This window comes from Adiantum capillus-veneris, chromosome 14 (assembly GCF_014529385.1).
Source record: "Adiantum capillus-veneris isolate H3 chromosome 14, ASM1452938v2, whole genome shotgun sequence".
Classification (NCBI taxonomy): domain Eukaryota; kingdom Viridiplantae; phylum Streptophyta; class Polypodiopsida; order Polypodiales; family Pteridaceae; genus Adiantum; species Adiantum capillus-veneris.
Genome location: NC_140944.1, coordinates 124,212,404 through 124,225,108, shown reverse-complemented (window position 1 = coordinate 124,225,108; position 12,705 = coordinate 124,212,404). Strand labels below are relative to the sequence as shown.

The 12,705-nt window shown below is 41.2% G+C and overlaps 1 pseudogene; it reads right to left on the bottom strand.

The window, feature by feature from the left end:
• Positions 1–7,448: 7,448 nt before the first annotated feature.
• Positions 7,449–10,405, bottom strand: LOC147443076 (uncharacterized; annotated as a pseudogene).
• Positions 10,406–12,705: the final 2,300 nt, after the last annotated feature.

Below are 12,705 nucleotides of genomic sequence, written 5' to 3'. Positions count from 1 at the left end.
TTTTGAAGTTCTTCAGAAGTGGCAAGTTCTTGTTTTAGCAGTTGCATCAGGTTACTCAAGCAAGTGGATATTATTTTTCTGTTGGTGAATTTCTGATGCTTTGATGTCCCCCCCCCCCCCCCCCCCCAAAAAAAAAAAGGCCATGCCTACCTTGAAAAGTAGAAGTCAAGGAAAGAGTGATTGTGAAGGTTTAGGATTCTCAGGTTTTGGAATGTGTCCAAAGAGAATCAATAATCTACGTGTGCTACAATGCTTTGATTTCAAGATTAACGATAGTGTCTCATCTTCTCTGGGTCTTCTAGGACCCTAAGGACTATCCAAGACGGAGTCTTTATGACCCTCAAGTGGTGGGATCTACGGCCAAAAAGTGCAGGCACGAAAGCAAAGAGGCGCACGGACGTCAATTGGGGAAAAGTAAACAAAGACCGGGGGGGTAGTATAACCAAGTGTCTATTTTGGAATTTTGGAACAGACAATGTAAACAGATAAACTCCTTGTACACTGTCTATTTACTTTATAACCAAGTGCGCTCATAGTGGTTTCAATCAACCACATGTGCCTACGTGGTTAGCTCACAAGCTTGTCAACGGTGAGGTCGTGGGTTCAAATCACCGGGCTTAATCCAAACATTGACTTTTTGTGGATCCTCTATTTGTCTCGAGATTCGTGTGGCACTTTCCACGTCGTAGATCTCACCGCTTGGGGGTCGTAAAGACCCCGTGTTAGATAGTGTTGAGGCTCTAGGATCGGCAAGCAATGCGCATGCAAATGATAGTGTTAAATCTTCTTTCACATGATTATAATCTTGTCTTTCAAAAGTTGTTGTAGCTCTTTTCATTACAAGTATCCAGGGAGTTTTACTCATGTTTTGAAAAAGATAAGTTGGAGAGAGAGAAAGAGAGAGAGAGAGAGAGATTTTATTATCGTCCTCGTAGGTATGCGTGATTCTCGATGTTATGTGAGTAAAAGATGAGCACTCTAGTAGTGTGTAATAGTTAGACTCTAGAACTTGCATTGAACATTATATACATAGTCGATGGGACTCTTCTTTATTGCCCCAATGCCCTGTCTAGCATCGAAGGGAGTGGGAGCTAAGCCAAATGGTTGTGATAGTGCGTATTTAGGGGATAGTTTGAAGCATAAAAGGGTGAGTACGGTTTCCTCTTTTGGTGAAGCACATGGATTTGTAGGTGGGGGCAATGTGGGTGGTGTAATGTCTGAAGTTGCATGACCCATCGGATTTTTTCATAGGTGTAATACATTGGCATTGTAGAAAGGCTTCATTCACTTGAGAGAGAGAGAGAGAGAGAGAGAGAGAGAGAGAGAGAGAGAGAGATTATTAATTTCTTCAAAAAAGGCTCAATACGGTCAGTGAAACAAATGAGGGTACGTATGTGATGTATCCTATGCCATTCCAACAAGTGATAAAATCACGAGGCCTGCCCTTGATGGATGAACAAAAAACTCTCGTACTAAATCGGTACTCTCTGTCTCAAATGTAAATAGAGATGCTCTTCTTTCTGGCTGAGTTTCAAAAAAGCATATTTCATACTCAATTGTGTTTAGCCCAAGCTCTTCAGTTATTGAAAAGAGTGAGAAATTCACGAGGCGTGCATATATGAAATCAAGACAATAGGAAAAGATTCACAAGTGATAAAGAGGAATATCAAATGTTAAAATAGCTTGTATACAAAGTAGAAGTTTGGCGCTTGTGTACACATTTGGAAAAGGCTTGGCAAAGGAAGTGAATGTTGTAGTTGCATGTGTTTTTTCTTTTGTTTAATGGAAGGGAGGGGGGGGAGAGAGAGAGGAGGGGGGGGGGGGGGGGGGGGGGGGGGGGGGGGGGGGGGAGGGGGGGAGGGAGGGGGGGGTTTACTTTGGGATCAAAAGATGTATAGAAGAGTGATCTGAACAAAAGCAAAATCTCATCCCTGATAGTGTGGATGGCATAGGAGTTTTTAGCCAAATGTGATCGAGCTTCGAGCTGTACACTGTGGTCACATCATGGATTTGTTGTTTGTATCCATGAGAGTGTAGTTTCCTTTCCAAGTGTTGATAGTGAGTATTTTTGAGGTTGTTGTCAATGTTGAAGTCGCCAATGATGATGCTTGTTTCAATGTTGGCAGTTGCATGGATCACACTCTTTAGTATTAGCAGCAAGGAATCCAATGGAATTTTTGGTGATTTGTAAACCAAGACTACATGGAGCAAAAGTTCTCCGTGTATAGAAACGAAAGCTTCAATGACTTCAATTCCAAGGGCTGATAGTTTCTTTGTGGAGTGAACAATGCCATGGTCCTTGTGAAAGATTGACATACCAAATTTGTTGTAATAATGAATGTGGTTGAAATCCGGTGCAAGTGGGTTAAAGAAAGTGTTTTGTCTTGTTTCTTGGAGGCATAGAATGTCTGACATCATTAAATTTGGATCACTTTTTATTTGGTGAAGATGCTTCTGGATGGAGACAACATTTAGGGATTGAATGATGTAGTGTGTCTCTTGGAAGTGGGAAAGCAAGGAGATCAATTGTTCCCATTTGGCGTTGTTCTTTAGTCTCTCCAACTCAGTGAGCACGATTGCATCAACTTTGATTTGGTTTGCAAGTATTGGTTTGAGGATGTGAAGATTGACGGGATCCTTGACTCGAGAAAGAGCTGTGTAAACCAAGCCATGCGCATTGATTGCTGTTGGGTCAAATGCAACCGCTTGCATTGTCAAGCCTTGTGACCTATGAATAGTTCGTGCATTTGCTGCTTGAATGGGGAGCTGTGTCCTGGATACGCTGTTCAGGAAGTTCTTCCCAACCTGGAAGTCTTTTGTTGTTTCAAAGATGGGTGTCCAGTGGTGTTCTATAGATTGAGCGTATAGACGTGCATTTTCAGCTCGTTGTTTTGCCCCTGTTGAAATATCAAAGAAATGTATCCATGCGATATGCGAATTGTTCCTTTTTTCTACGTGTTTGAGAATACCATTTGCACCATTCACTAGACTGTCGCCTATGTTGATGTTGCCACTAGAAACCTCAACTATCATTTCGCGTTTTAGCTCCAAGGTTGTTGTCAAACCTGCAGTCATCTGAGGATCATTTGGAACGACAAGATTTTTAGAGCATGTTTTGTGGAAAGTGTCTTTCGCGTGTACTATGTATGTCTGGGTAGCCAAGCCATTGAAAACAAGTCGATTATGTTCGTTCTTCAATTTTTTTGTGTAGAATAGATGAGGTGTCATGAATTTGTCAAACAATTTGTTTCTAAGAGTAGAGTTCACATAAAGTAAATCTTCGTCTGTTTGTTGAGCCTTCCGTATTCTATTGAGAACAGAAATAAAATTTGTGTTTGATTGGCGCATTAGTTGTGTTAACTCGTGGCGTTTGATATGTGTGTGCCAAAAAGAGGGTGTGAGCAATTCAACTGGTTCTTGTGGCTCGCAAAAGATCCAACGGTCCCGAATTGGGCTAGCTTGACAAAGATCTCCACAAAAAACTATGTCCAAACCACCAAATGGTTCAATGTGGTTATGCTTGATGTTGCGAAGTCTTGTATCTATGATTCTTAGAAGTCTGTTGCCTATCAAGGAGGCTTCATCAAACACAACTAGTTTGAGGTTTTTGTATAATTGTGAAAGTTCAGCAAGGTTGCTAGAAGAGAGTTTGACATTAGCTTGAAGCACGAGCGGTAGACGCAATGCAGAGTGAATTGTTGTTCCCCCAAGATTGAATGCTGCTTTTCCAGTATATGCCATTAGTAAAGTTGTGGGGAGTTCAATGTCAAGCTGAATCGCCAGGCTGTAGTGTCGAATTGGCCCTTGGACTATAGTTTGCAGCACGAAAGTCTTTCCTGTCCCTGCACCTCCTGTCAAGAAAAGATGAATAGGTTCCATTGGCTTCAATCGTTTCCTGGTTAAAATGTCATCATAAAGGGAACGTTGATCAGTGTTTAATTTTTCAACTAATGAATGGTATTGCTCGTTCGGCAATGCGAGCTTCCTAGAAAGAGGGAGCGACCTCGCTGCAAGTGGAGGTCCTTGAAGATCAAGATCTAGATTGTATTTGTGAATTTCCAGTGTTTCTGCACTTGATGAAGTGTTCATTGAGGACTCCACAATGGTTGAAGTTGTCATCTCTAAGCTTGAGATTTTTTTATGGTTCTCATTTATTGTTTGAGAGTGTGTGATATATTTCTCTCTTCAAGAGCTAGGTGTCAGTTCAAAGGTTGATTCTTCACCAATGAACGGTAAAAACAATAAACAAAGCTCATGATAATGTCTCTCAAAGTCCTTCTCCAATTTGAAATTGATAAACCTAATAATGCGAGCTTTTTTGTTCTTTTGAGGACAGCCACGAACGAGCTTGTAGTTGCTAGCGTATTCAGCCAAGCACAAGCACTGTAGATCAGCTGGACGGCATGTGTACTTTGTAACTAGGTCATCGAAGAATATATTTGTGTCCTCAGGCTGCAAAGAATCTAACATGGCTCTTCTTTTAAACAACAATGTCCTCTCGACGCTCTAATCAGCATTTATAAACACAAATTCTCTGCTAGCACTATGCAAAGGTAGCGACAATGCAATGTATGCTGCTTGTTGTGATGTCATTTCTTGTGCGTTGATCAATGCGCCACCAATCTTTTTCAAGCGTTCCAACGTTGGTAAGTTGTTCTTCTTGCAAGCTTCAACCACGTTTTTGATTGCTTTGCTTACGGAGCTGTCATTTTTTTTCATGTATGATGTGCAATATGCAGCTGCATCGTGTCCATTGAAAATAAATTGAATATCAATATTTGCATCCCACAATGCACAAAGTTTCTTGTTGAAGTTATTTGTGAAAATGTCCTTGGGGTCTCTTTTCAAAAGAAGTGTTGGCTCTATTATGTTTATGCAAAGTACTTGGAGGTAGTCCTCTTCGTCCATATTCAGTGTTTCTAACCAAGCATCAAACGACAATGTCGGTTCACGTTCTAAAGCAAGGAGGTTCTGATCGATATGTCTCTTCCTATCAACAATTTGTTGTCTTGTTGTGTTGTTCACATTGTTTGGGCATAAGATAATTGTCCTTCTTGAGGGTGGTCGTGGGAAGCCAAATCGACACAAAGTTTTGTGCTTTTTGCATGTCTTGCGATGTAAGTGAATCTGGAAAGCTCTCAAGGATTCATCAAACTCATCCTTGTTTGTCGTTATATATGAATCAATAAAATTCACCACCTCGTCATTCGAAGCAATGCCAAATATAGGTGCGTTTTTTATCCAAAGCAACCCATGGTCATGTTGGCTTCCTCTTTGTTGGAACTCAGTGCCAAAGAAATAATCCATCAGCTCACCGAGAATGGTTTTGTCACCTTTAGTTCTTTCTTTATTGCTCTAAATCTGTGGACATAATATCGAGCTGTTGTAGTAGGATCTGATCGGACTAGTGTTCTCATGTAAGCACACCTATTGGATTGATTGTCTCCAACAATGTGTGGATTGAGTTTAATCAAGCAATCCATCAACGGCTTCCACCTTTGCTCTGCGCACGAGAATGTAATAAAGAACGTGGGTTGCCCCAATTGTCGAATCATAGCGAAAACATTGCGCTTAAGTTTTGCTTTGTAGTCAGTGGAAGTCCACAAATTCTCAAAGTCACTATATCCAACTTGGGATGAAAGTAGTTGTTCGACATTGGTTGTTGAGTGAACATCTTTAGCTTGCAGCTGTTTGCCTCGTAGCTTACCTTTACGTAAACGCACCCATATAGAGCCGAGGACCTTGCCGATGATAATCTTCATTGTCTTGAAAAAAATATTCTCGATATCTCCTGCAAATCTCCTGTCCACATTCTTAAGCTCCCATTGTGCGACTTTCTGATACCTTTTTTTTGCCAGGAGATGATATTGCCTTCTTTCGCCAAAGAACAATGCTGGGAAAGATAACTCTTCACAAGCTTCATCGTCAAAAAGGCTCAATGGTGCAAACCCCTCGCAAGGTGCAACACTCTTGGCTTGTGCATTGTGATCCAAAACTTGCTGAGAAGTGTAAAGGCCATGGATAAGAGTGTCAGATGGTTCCTGATCATCTACAGAGTTATCAAAGTTAGGAGAGATAGCAATGTCGGAGCTTAAAGAGAAGGCAGATGACCAAGAAGAATTGATAGTGGCACCATTTTCAAGATACAATGGCTTAAGCACAAGTTGATGCAATGCTCGCAGCACAAATGCGGGCTGGACAGCTCCACTTAGGTATGCATGATCATATTCTAATTTTCGCTTGATCTCCACAAGGACAGTAGCTTGATCGTCTACGAAGCAAGGCAATATAGTTTGCACCCTAGACAAATCTGCCATAACGTTGACAATGCTTCCTCGCAACCCATATTGCCCCTCATAAGTAAGTTCTCTTATTTGGGCAAATGGAATTCTAAGAGACACAAGACGACGCTCTATAGCATTCAATTGCGAAACACTCTCCATGCCTTGATTGAAAACCAACAACCCTTGCATGCAAAAAGGTGGAATTTTTTGACATTTCAATGCCCGCTTGCAAGCAACACATGCATGCGAGTCCATGCGCGAAGCAGTGACAAGGACTCTCAACTCCTTCAAAAGAAGCAAGTCACCGTCTGATAATAGCCTCAAATTCTTACGGAAAAACAAACCATTGCAAGAGGCACATGGATAGCATGGAACATCTAGAATTTTTCTTACGTAAAGAGTTGTTCGTGATTTTGACACCCTCACGTCACTGCTTCGTTGTGAACTTGGGTCTTTCCACATTTTATAAACCTTGGTTAAAATTTGTTTGCTTGAGAATGAAGAAGGATAGGGCGCTTGATAGAGCTGCACAATATTTTTAGCACTTGCAAATGGATTCTCGTTAATCAACATGGTCAAGCAAGCAATGCCATCTTTGCTCCAAACACAACGTGGCTGTTTAAAATGTTTCGACGATGCAAGAATCCATACACATTTTGGTTCAGAAATAATGGAAGCAAGTGAAGGTATTGCAGATGTGGATTCTAGGCTTATGCCTCCACAAAAAACAGATTTAATAAACTTCTTATTTTGGAAGACATGGACAACACATGTCACATTAAATTGTCGGCAAAACAAGATAACCAAGTGTATGCTCAGGAGCCGAGATGTTCCTCGTGTATGTATCAAAGTGTTCAAGTGGTCATGCAATGCTAAGCTATCAACAACACTATTTGTCCATGGTGCAATCCATACAGCTCGTGTTTCATTTTTATTGTTAGCAGGGTCAAACATTATAAGGTCAAGAAGATGTTTTCCCAATTCAATGAGAGACATAGAACAATTGAAGAGACAAATTAAAGCTTGCAATACATCATCGTTGCTATTATATGTAAACCAAAAATTTGGCAAAACATAAAGCTTTTTGTCATCTAAAAAAAAGGATGAAGGATAGGCAGCCATACTAGCGTTCTTCGAGCAAAAGGCTAGGAGGAAAGATACAATTTAGGGTGCCTTGTAATCAATCACAAAACCGTGCTTGTCTATAGAGTATTTTCCAGCTTTGCTAAAGGCAACAAGAGATGATTTCAAGTCCAACAAATTCTCATCAAAAAGGCTGAGAAAAGGCTTGGGCAAATTCAAAACTACATCCATGATATTTCCTTGCAGAATTACTTGTACAGCCTCTCCATTTTGCAAACAGATTTTAGCTTGAAGAGAAGGCAACTTCACAATCTGCACAGGCTTTCCACACGAGTAACAAAAGGGGTTGCAAATTTGACGACTAACATTTCTGCCTTTGCAAGAGTCACACACATATTCCACCTCCAAACTTTTGATGTTAACAATCTCCAAAGTTCCAAAGACCTACAAACAATTATGAGTTCACAACTTGCAAGCAATGCTCACGCAAATAGATCTAGTTAAAGTAGATTACCTTCTTTCCAAAACCCATACTAGTGACTTGTTTTGAGAGATGCTGCGAGAAAACACTCTTTAAATTTTCTAGCAATGCACAAATAAGAGTTGCGTCCACCACAGATAATGTGCTTGATACTATTTGAAGACGTTGATGTTGTGACAACACATGAAAAAGAACCTTTGGTTTTCAAAGAATCAACCATGAGATGATAATCGACACGCCTAGAAGGAACAAAAAGCAACTGCACAAATAATCCAGATTAGAGATAAGCCTTAAAATATTAAGGCAAAATAGATCAAATTGATGACTCACACTTGCTCTATCACTGGATGCAGGGCCATCTACGATGGTCAAACGATAACTATCACCACCATTGAACCTTGTGGAGGTCTCAACCTTCACAACAGTGAATGCAATAGTGGGAGCGAACTCAATCACATCCTTATCAGTAAGCAACTCCTTAATTCTATGTTCAGGGTAAAGATGTAAACAACAATCAAAATTTTCAGCTTTTACTACAGTAGTGGCAGCATTTGCATAGAGAGCCCACAAGCTAGTACCTCCATCTTTCCACACTTTTCTCTTGACATACGCCCCCTCAATACGCACAAACTCCCCAACTTCAAAAGATTCAACAAACTCATTGACAAACACTTCTGTGACAACAAAGGTGGCAGTGTTCTTGGACTCTCTGTCTATTAAGTTAGCCTTCAAATGTCGCGCATAGCTAGCTTTAGGTATTTAATGTACCATACTTTCATAGCACTTTGCCCTCAAATGCAAAACGAAACGTAATAGCTTCAGAAAGCTCTGATATGGACAAAACCCTAAGAGGCGGCACTAATGCCAATTGCGAGCCAAAGCTGTCACTTATTGGTTCATCACTCTCCTTTGCTGCGACAACAGAGGAGCTCGAGTCACGAGGCTATACAGAGAGGCCTGCGACAAAAATATGTTATTCACAACCTTAAACAAGCTTCAAATCGTGGACGGAATAGAAATACATTATCACGAGCATAGCTAAGAGCTTTTCTTAAGGCTTTAGAAGGGGATGACCTCTTCAACTTTGGAGCAAGCTTTTTCGAGAGCTTTGGGGACAAATCGGATTTGGAAGGAGAGAAATGTGTTTCAGGTAACTTTAACAAACCAAAGGAAGCAGGAACGTCTATCGTAGCTTGCACACCCTCTTTACCCACATTAGAACACTCAAGGTCGTCTTCAAAATCGAAAGCAAGTTCCTTATTCAAATCAGGATCTGCAAGAATGTATTATAAGTTTCGAGCAAGAAATCAAGGATAAACGTGTAACAATAGCTCAAAACTCAATAGAGACAAGTTCAAAAGGCCCCAACCAGACATTGGATGATCCATGGAGACCTAGTATGTAGGTAGAGCTGAGACTTGATAGCACAAGTCCACAAAAGGGAGAGCTGAAGTGAGGAAACAGCAACACAGCAGAAATATCCTAGCACGTTATCAGGAAGACCAGAGGAGCAGAAATGCTTTGCAAACTCTATGTATAACTGGAGGGCTAGAGGCTTTTTATAAAGAATGCAAACGTGATGAATATTAAGACAAGCAGCTGGACAATCATAAGTTAAATATCCAGGTCTTAAAAGCGGATCTCTAGAGAGAGAAGGCTACAAGTCAGGTCTTTTAAAAGCCACTTTCTAGTGAGAGAAGACAATAATAAACAAAATTGGGAAACTGAGTTTAAAAAGTTTCTTCTTTACGGTGGGTGACAGCTGGCACCAAGATACGTGAGAATATCCAAGCTAAAAACAAAAGCCGATAAGATTTTTCACTGTTAACAAGGCATTTATAAGACAACACAGAAAGACATAATACATCAAGGACCAAACTCGATTTTAAAAACCCAAGCTCAATCAAAACACCATATGGTCATTTTCATATCCGCAACGAACCCACAGCAGGAACACAATCCAAAATATTCTTCAAAAATAATAACAAGAAAATAGAAATTGCTTCTTCAACAAGGGCCGGATCTGTCAAAAACACAACCACACCAAAGCTCATTTCTACTGCCAAACAGATTGCTAATGCAAAGAAAAGCAGATCAAGAGTACCTTGCCCTGGCCTGCAACATCCCAAATAGTAAAGTTTATGCTCTTGTATTCTACGGTTTCCACATTATAACCTGCGTATTCAGTTAATTGCGAACATAACGACACAGATCAATTGCAGATGGGAGATCGAATGCAGATTGCTGGCAATATTATGCGGTGCAATATAGCCGCAAAATTTTGTAGCCTATCATGCATATGAGAAAAAGCTAGAGACCTTTTGGACTGAGAAATTTTGCTTTCAAAACCATATGTGGCAAGCAGGTAAGTAAGATATATATGGAAGGGGAAATGATGACGCTCACCAATGGTGGGGATGGTGGACACAACTTCCCTAAGCTTCAGCTTGTAAAGAATGGTGGTCTTGCCGGCAGCGTCGAGGACGAGCATCAGAAGCCTCATCTCTCTTCTGGCTAGTAGTAACCGAGAGAAGACCTTTGTGAACGCAGGTCCCATGGTGAACACAGCAAAAGAAAAGGAATGATGGGGAAGCACTCTCTATGTGTATCAGAAAGAGAGCGATTGTGTGTGTGTGTGTGTACGGCAGTTCATATCGTTGAAGCATGGCTTCGGCAGCAAGCAGCAATCCGACTGTTTGACTTAATTCAAACCCTCTCTACCAAGGCCCAACCTTGAACCATGAGTGCATTGGGGGTAGCAAAATCTGGCGCTTAACGCAGGCAGCACCCAACACCATCCCTATTTTGTTCTGCGCCCCGGAATCAACAAGCAACACCACCAACATAGCAAAGCCTAGCGCAACCGAGAATACGCGCGTTCCTTCAAACGCCTAGATGGCTACCACAAGCAGCAAATCAGAAAAAAACAAAGCCAGCAAGTACTCACGCCACCTGTGCAAGCAAGCTCACGGACGTCACTGAACAGCAGGCAAGCGTTCTACAAACAGAAGCCTAACCTAAAACATAACGAACAAAGCTTTAGTCTTCATCGCGCAAGCTCAGACATGGGCTCGAAGCCCAAAAGCAATGCGAGATCTCGCAAAGCGGGAGTAGGCGAGCTAAACAAAGACTCCACTCATGACCACCCTATAAGTTTTATAGGGGCGGGTTCTTGAGCTCCACCTAATAACGCTCCAATCACAAGACCCTACGTGGCCTCATCTATCCCCACTCACCTAGGATACCCTCACCTTATCCCCTCACTTAGCATACCCTCACCTTGCAAGCCTTTCCTCGACCCACCCAACTCAATCATGGTGCTCATTAATTATTTTTATTATCAAACACCAAAGTTATTTTTTCTAATTTTAGCCAGTAAAAAGAGAACTCAACACTATGGCCTTTGCCCTTTGGGCAGGCCAAAAAGGCAAAAGTTGAAATGAAAATAAAGACTATAGCTAAAGCTTATTAATAACTGTTAGCTTATTGATAAACTGTTGATTTGCATACAATTGAGTTGTGACATGATGGATGGAGGGAGGATGGAGCTTGACCATTAGGGGCTCAAAATATCAGACAATATACAATTATGATATGCACTCTAGCTAACTCCATCCTATACCATTCTTGGGTTGTAGTACTGTGTATATCAAATCTGGGGGTTTACCTGGGTCTGATATGAATTGAGCTAGACGCTCTACACTCTTTTGCCGAAATTGATCTCTAATCGTTGTCATCTCTTAACAGGTCTTGAGTTCAACTCTCCTCGTCGGAGATCTTTAAGGTTTCTTGAGATAGTTTCCTACGACGTTAAAACAATCTTCTTCTTCTTCTTCTTGTTGGCAGAGACAATGTGCCCAAAATCCATGTGCCCTCTATCTCTTGTTAGCTCTTTTAGAGGGTAACTCCTTGCTATATGGGTGTTGTGGATCTACGAAAGAATGCAGTGATTGCTATCTGATGTCCCTTGCTTGGTATTGTGTGTGTATCTAGTTTGCCTTGATTCCTTCACTATGTATATGGTAAGAAGCAAAAAAGTGATATTGGTGTTGATTTTACCGCATGGCATAGTTTTTGATGATAGCTCCATAGAGCTTTCACCAAAAACTCTATGACCTCACATCACAAATGAAATTTTGCATTAAAAGATGTACGAAGGTGAAAATTTGCACATTATAATAAAGATGGAGAGAGATGCATTTCGTGCATTGCGATGTTTGTACCCAAAAAAAACACCATACGTATGTATGGTGTTGAGCTAGACCGTTCACATCGATAATAATATCGTAGGGACGTGCCCTTTCCCCACCACTTTTATCCCCTCTAGTGTTGAAGGGGGACTTATGCTTCTCCTCCAGTGTTAGGGGACCATTTTATTGTTAAACTATTACAGCATGTGTCCCTTTATTGGGCATAACCAAAAAAAAAAAGGTCATTGTCACCTTTATCTACAATCTTTTTAATAAAAATGATGTAAATTCATTCCTTTAATGTGAACATGATGTAATCTAAGTACTTTTGAGATCACAAAGAGGAAATCTGTGCGCGTATGTCGCACATGTCAATGCAAGGAACTTGCCGATACACTGTGTGCGAGCCACAAATGGCTCCAAGCACACAACAAGCCTAAACTATTAACCTCAAAGATGGCGATGGTGTGTCATTCACCGCTCTATGCTTCCTGTCGTGGAGGATTCCTCGCCGCGAAGAAGAAGGAGACGCCGCTACGCCGTGCTCAACCGCTTCACCGCCGCCGTGCCGCCGCAATGCTCGATCGCACTCTCTCTCTCTCTCTCTCTCTCTCTCTCTCTCTCTCTCTCTCTCTCTCTCTCTCTCTCTCTCTCTCTCTCTCTCTCT